Source organism: Nomia melanderi, unplaced genomic scaffold, assembly GCF_051020985.1.
Source record: "Nomia melanderi isolate GNS246 unplaced genomic scaffold, iyNomMela1 scaffold0593, whole genome shotgun sequence".
Taxonomy (NCBI): domain Eukaryota; kingdom Metazoa; phylum Arthropoda; class Insecta; order Hymenoptera; family Halictidae; genus Nomia; species Nomia melanderi.
Window position 1 is genome coordinate 22501 of NW_027475707.1, and position 7500 is coordinate 30000.

General features: G+C 49.7%; 1 non-coding gene across 1 annotated transcript; it reads right to left on the minus strand.

Annotated features, from left to right (window-relative positions):
* Window positions 1-1648: 1648 nt before the first annotated feature.
* Window positions 1649-1803, minus strand: LOC143176510 (5.8S ribosomal RNA). Its single transcript, XR_013001048.1, has one exon. It is a non-coding gene; the product is annotated as a 5.8S ribosomal RNA (ribosomal RNA).
* Between the last annotated feature and the right edge of the window lie 5697 nt (window positions 1804-7500).

Genomic DNA, 7500 nt, shown 5'->3' on the forward strand with positions numbered 1-7500 from the left:
TGCAGAAGAGGAAAAGAAGACACGACAAACACACACCATGGGGCGACCGACGCGTTCGTTTCAACGCTTTCGCACAAAGTCGGCGGCGGTTATATATTTATATCATTATATTCCGGCGGACGGGACGCGACGTTCGAAAGCCTCGCCAAAGAGGAGCTCCTGCCTCTTCCTCTCTCTTTTCTACGAGAAAAGATAAACGTATTTTACGGGGATACGGAAACGTTACCACGTGGTGTCACACACGATCGTCCGTCTCTTCTCTATAGCAGAAACCGATAAAAATACACCTCCCGAAAGAGAGTATATGGTGATTCTTTTTATATATATATATATTTCGAAATACAACTGAACGTGGCGGAAGCGCACGGTGGTGGTCCAGCGAGGACACGCGACGACGGGGAATAAGAACTATTCGACCCGTTACGAATACGCATGCTCGTCCCGCACGATTTTAACACACACCGTGTTTTTCTCCAGTCGTCAAAGCGTTCGTGCGTCGAATTCGAAAATAAAAAAAAAAGAAAAACACCTTTTCTCTCTCTCGGGGTAAAAGAGTCGATGTGTATTGTGTATAAAGGTTCTGCGAGAAGTCTCGTTTTGACGTGTGTTCCGCCGATAACGACGATCCTCCGAAACGGGGATACAGAAACGTTACACTCACAACACGATCTCCCGTCTCTTCTCTATAGCAGAAACCGATAAAAATACACCTCCCGAAAGAGAGTATATGGTGATTCTTTTTATATATATATATTTCGAAATTCAACTGAACGTGGCGGAAGCGCACGGTGGTGGTCCAGCGAGGACACGCGACGACGGGAATAAGAACTATTCGACCCGTTACGAATACGCATGCTCGTCCCGCACGATTTTAACACACACCGTGTTTTTCTCCAGTCGTCAAAGCGTTCGTGCGTCGAATTCGAAAAATAAAAAAAAGAAATACACCTTTTCTCTCTCTCTCGGGGTAAAAAGAGTCGATGTGTATTGTGTATAAAGGTTCTGCTGCGAGAAGTCTCGTTTTGCCGTGTGTTTCGGTAACGACGATCCTCCGAAACGTACATCTCATTCGTAAGAGAGGAAGAAAACAATCTCCCTGGGGCCAGTCGGTAATATACCGACATACGACGTGTCGTGCACATCCGTCTCACGCACGGTATACAAAATATGAATAAAACGTGTGTAGTCTCTCTCTCTCTCGACTTCTTAATATTTTCTTTCACCTCTGACGCATCATTTCAGGTGACGTCGGGAGCGCGGGAAAAAAAATTTTTCTAAACACACGAAACCGTTCATCTCACGAACAGCCGAAAAAGTTGTCGCTCAGATCCATATCGCAGTGGAGCGGTATCCGCGGGCGGTCGTAATTGAACGACGCACGACGCCGCGAACACTCACGCGAGTCCATACAAACGATTCGATCGTTTTGCAACAACTAGAACGTACACTGTCCGTGAAATTCACAGAATTTTCGCGTGTCCGCGACAAACGCCGACGAGACACCCATCGTTCGCTCGTACGTAGCATCCTTCTCTTAACCCGACTCAGAAACGTTCTTTGCGCCCTTCGGTAAAAAAACGTTCGATCCGAAGAGGTGAACGACGGCGGGGATTTGACAGAGCTACGCAAGCAGTGTATGGTACGTAAACGACCCTCAGCCAGGCGTGGTCCAGGAATTGTATCCGTGGACCGCAATGTGCGTTCGAAATGTCGATGTTCATGTGTCCTGCAGTTCACACGTTGACGCGCAATTAGCTGCGTTCTTCATCGACCCACGAGCCAAGTGATCCACCGTTCAGGGTAATCGTATAAATTTTATATTTCACATATATAATTTTATTCTCATTTGTTCGACCTAATATCTCTCTTCTTTCAAAGAGAAGATAAAAGTTGATACCTGAATCTCCGACCAGCGCGCGAAGGAGATTCAGGCGTCGCCTTGGAGACGACACCGAAGCCTTTCGAGACGAAAAACGTTCAAGTAATATGTATATATTTCTCGACGTTCCGGGCGTATAGTGCATTCAAAAACCCGCGAAAGACGCAGAAGACTCGCACGCGTGGAAACGACGGGGATATATTTTGTATCCTACCCGATACTGAATCCATCGCGTGCAGTCGACCCTCGCGTTCTTCCGATCAGACGCATCTATTGTTGCGCGCATGTTTTCGCGTCGCATCGCGCGAAACGTTGCACGAATCGTACCGATCGATCGATTGAAAGCAAATAATGAAAAAAGACTTCACAGCTGGCTCTTTGCCGGTCATTCGTCCCATGTTATCTCTTGCCGCGAAATTGGCGCGCAAGAGTTGGGTGTCAGACGCGCGGCTTTAAAACGAGCTTCACGGCCGGTCCCTTCGTTACCGCTTTCGTTCTTTCTCTCGGAACGACCATGAACGAACACGACGAGCGACGCTACGGCATACACACGTCCACGGATTCGATTAAAAAAACAGACTTCACAGCTGGCTCTTTGCCGGTCATTCGTCCCATATTATCTCTTGCCGCGAAATTGGCGCGCAAGAGTTGGGTGTCAGACGCACGGCTTTAAAACGAGCTTCACGGCCGGTCCTCTCAATTCCGTGTACGGTACACGCAAGATGCGGGTTCCACTTCCAGACTACCCGGTCCCTTCTCTCTACGAGAATCGATAGTAGAAGAACGGCTCGAAAACGCGTCTCAGAGACTAGGGGAAAAGAAGCGGTATGCGAGCGAAACGAAAACGCATTATGGAAACGTCGCGAAACAATGTTCGACGGTTGCTCGGTTCCAATCGTGCGGCCGTTTCAATTTCTCGTGCGCTTCACCGTCCCTCCGTAACTCTGGCCGATCGCGTATACCGAAGAGCCGACACGCGCAAAAACCACAGGCATTGTATACTGTATATATATATGTTACAGTCACAGCCTTCGCGCGTTTTACTCTCCGACGCGGGGTTTCCACGACGAAAGAGAGACAGTTTCGTGGCGGTGACTCGGCCGAATCGCTACGACGGGTATTTCTATTATAGAACGAATCATCGCCACCCTTTACCAGTGCCCGACGAAGGAATCACAAGGTCATCTGGAGTTTACAATGCCAGCGACGGTAATTCCAACGAAGACCCGATAAGTCAACTCATCGTTCTATTTCTCCCCGTACAGAAAAGCGAATCGACGCTAACGCACCTCGCGCAAGCACGAACGTTCTCTTCGCGTGGATCATCCCATCGTCGAAAGATGTAAAGACGCATTGGAGATCGTGGTCTCTGGCGGGCTCATTGCACGCCCCACTGCATATCTTTCCTCGAATCGAGAATGATTCGTCCACTAAGGCTGCGAAACTACGCGTCGAGGAAACTAGGGGAAAGAAGCGGGATGCGAGCGAAACGACAATACATTATGGAAACGTCGCGAAACAATGTTCGGCGGTTGCTCGTTTCCTCCTGCGGACGTTTCATTGCTCGGGCGCTTCACGTCCCTCCGTAACCTTCGCGCGATCGCGTGCCCCGGAGAGCCGGCAACCGGTGAACCACAGGCGTATAAACTATAGTCTTCTATAGCAAGCCTTCGGCGGTTACTCTCCGACGCGGGGATTCCACGACGAGAGAGAATTTCGTGGCGGGTGACATCGGTCGAAACGCTACGACGGGTATTTCTATTATAGAACGAATCATCGCCACCCTTTACCAGTGCCCGACGAAGGAATCACAAGGTCATCTGGAGTTTACAATGCCAGCGACGGTAATTCCAACGAAGACCCGATAAGTCAACTCATCGTTCTATTTCTCCCCGTACAGACAAGCGAATCAACGCTATCGCACCTCACGCATGCACGAACGTTCTCTTCGCGTGAATCGTCCCATCGTCGAAAGATATAGCCGCTTGGAGATCGTGGCCCATCAAGTTCTTCCGTAACTCCTGCGCGATCGCGTACCCCGGAGAGCAGGCAACCGGTGAACCACAGGCGTATAAACTATAGTCTTCTATAGCAAGCCTTCGCGTTTACTCTACGACGCGGGGATTCCACGACGAGAGAGATTTTCGTGGCGGGTGACACGGCCGAATCGCTACGACGGGTATTTCTATTATAGAACGAATCATCGCCACCCTTTACCAGTGCCCGACGAAGGAATCACAAGGTCATCTGGAGTTTACAATGCCAGCGACGGTAATTCCAACGAAGACCCGATAAGTCAACTCATCGTTCTATTTCTCCCCGTACAGAAAAGCGAATCGGCGCTATCGCACCTCACGCAAGCAGGAATGATCTCTTCGCGTGGATCGTCCCATCGTCGAAAGATGTAAGACGTACAGAAATCGTGGTCCATCACGATTATTCGTAACTCTCCGAGTCGCGTATCTGAGAGTAGGACAAACGGAGAACCACAGGCATAAATAATACTATATGTTTCTTATATAGTTAGCCTTCGCGTTTTACTCTCCGACATGGGGATTCCACGACGAGAGAGAGTTTCGTGGCGGGTGTCTCGGCCGAATCGCTACGACGGGTATTTCTATTATAGAACGAATCATCGCCACCCTTTACCAGTGCCCGACGAAGGAATCACAAGGTCATCTGGAGTTTACAATGCCAGCGACGGTAATTCCAACGAAGACCCGATAAGTCAACTCATCGTTCTATTTCTCCCCGTACAGAAAAGCGAATCGACGCTATCGCACCTCGCGCGAGCACGTAACTACTCTTCGCGTGGATCGTCCCATCGTCGAAAGATGTAAGACGCACGGAAATCGTGGCCCATCAACGTTTTTTTGTAACTCTGCCGATCGCGTATCACAGAGCCGAGACGCACATACCACAGGCGTATAATACCGTTTTCTTTCGTATGGTAAGCCTTCGCGTTTACTCTTCGGCGCGGGGTTTCCACGTCGAGAGAGACATTCGTGGCGGGTGACATCGGTCGAAACGCTACGACGGGTATTACTATTATAGAACGAATCATCGCCACCCTTTACCAGTGCCCGACGAAGGAATCACAAGGTCATCTGGAGTTTACAATGCCAGCGACGGTAATTCCAACGAAGACCCGATAAGTCAACTCAACGTTCTATTTCTCCCCGTACAGAAAAGCGAATCGACGCTGTTGCACCTCACGCAAGCACGAACGTTCTCTTCGCGTGGATCGTCCCATCGTCGAAAGATGTAAGACGCACGGAAATCGTGGCACATCACGTGTTTTCGGAACTCTGTCGACCGCGTATCTCAGAGACGACGCGCGCGAACCACTGGCATATACTATTATATATCGCGTTTTACCCTCCGACGCGGGGATTCCACGACGAGAGAGAGTTTCGTGAGCGGGTTGACTCGGAAGAAACGCTACGACGGGTATTTCTATTATAGAACGCATCATCGCCACCCTTTACCAGTGCCCGACGAAGGAATCACAAGGTCATCTGGAGTTTACAATGCCAGCGACGGTAATTCCAACGAAGACCCGATAAGTCAACTCAACGTTCTATTTCTCCCCGTACAGAAAAGCGAATCGACGCAATCGCACCATACGCGTGCACGTAAACAACTCTTCGCGTGGATCGTCCCATCGTCGAGAGACGTAAGTTTTCATAGTATGAATTCGCGTTTTACTCTCCGACGCGGGGATTCCACGACGAGAGAGAGTTTCGTGAGCGGGTTGACTCGGAAGAAACGCTACGACGGGTATTTCTATTATAGAACGCATCATCGCCACCCTTTACCAGTGCCCGACGAAGGAATCACAAGGTCATCTGGAGTTTACAATGCCAGCGACGGTAATTCCAACGAAGACCCGATAAGTCAACTCAACGTTCTATTTCTCCCCGTACAGAAAAGCGAATCGACGCAATCGCACCATACGCGTGCACGTAAACAACTCTTCGCGTGGATCGTCCCATCGTCGAGAGACGTAAGTTTTCATAGTATGAATTCGCGTTTTACTCTCCGACGCGGGGATTCCACGACGAGAGAGAGTTTCGTGAGCGGGTTGACTCGGAAGAAACGCTACGACGGGTATTTCTATTATAGAACGCATCATCGCCACCCTTTACCAGTGCCCGACGAAGGAATCACAAGGTCATCTGGAGTTTACAATGCCAGCGACGGTAATTCCAACGAAGACCCGATAAGTCAACTCAACGTTCTATTACTCCCCGTACAGAAAAGCGAATCGACGCAATCGCACCATACGCGTGCACGTAACAACTCTTCGCGTGGATCGTCCCATCGTCGAGAGACGTAAGTTTCATAGTAAGCCTTCGGCGTTTTACTCTCCGACGCGGGGATTCCACGACGAGAGAGAGAGTTTCGTGAGCGGGTTGACTCGGAAGAAACGCTACGACGGGTATTTCTATTATAGAACGCATCATCGCCACCCTTTACCAGTGCCCGACGAAGGAATCACAAGGTCATCTGGAGTTTACAATGCCAGCGACGGTAATTCCAACGAAGACCCGATAAGTCAACTCAACGTTCTATTTCTCCCCGTACAGAAAAGCGAATCGACGCAATCGCACCATACGCGTACACGTAAACAACTCTTCGCGTGGATCGTCCCATCGTCGAGAGACGTAAGTTTTCATAGTATGAATTCGCGTTTTACTCTCCGACGCGGGGATTCCACGACGAGAGAGAGTTTCGTGAGCGGGTTGACTCCGAAGAAACGCTACGACGGGTATTTCTATTATAGAACGCATCATCGCCACCCTTTACCAGTGCCCGACGAAGGAATCACAAGGTCATCTGGAGTTTACAATGCCAGCGACGGTAATTCCAACGAAGACCCGATAAGTCAACTCAACGTTCTATTTCTCCCCGTACAGAAAAGCGAATCGACGCAATCGCACCATACGCGTGCACGTAAACAACTCTTCGCGTGGATCGTCCCATCGTCGAGAGACGTAAGTTTTCATAGTATGAATTCGCGTTTTACTCTCCGACGCGGGGATTCCACGACGAGAGAGAGTTTCGTGAGCGGGTTGACTCGGAAGAAACGCTACGACGGGTATTTCTATTATAGAACGCATCATCGCCACCCTTTACCAGTGCCCGACGAAGGAATCACAAGGTCATCTGGAGTTTACAATGCCAGCGACGGTAATTCCAACGAAGACCCGATAAGTCAACTCAACGTTCTATTACTCCCCGTACAGAAAAGCGAATCGACGCAATCGCACCATACGCGTGCACGTAACAACTCTTCGCGTGGATCGTCCCATCGTCGAGAGACGTAAGTTTCCATACTATGAATTCGCGTTTTACTCTCCGACGCGGGGATTCCACGACGAGAGAGTGTTTCGTGAGCGGGTTGACTCGGAAGAAACGCTACGACGGGTATTTCTATTATAGAACGCATCATCGCCACCCTTTACCAGTGCCCGACGAAGGAATCACAAGGTCATCTGGAGTTTACAATGCCAGCGACGGTAATTCCAACGAAGACCCGATAAGTCAACTCAACGTTCTATTGCTCCCCGTACAGAAAAGCGAATCGACGCAATCGCACCATACGCGTGCACGTAACA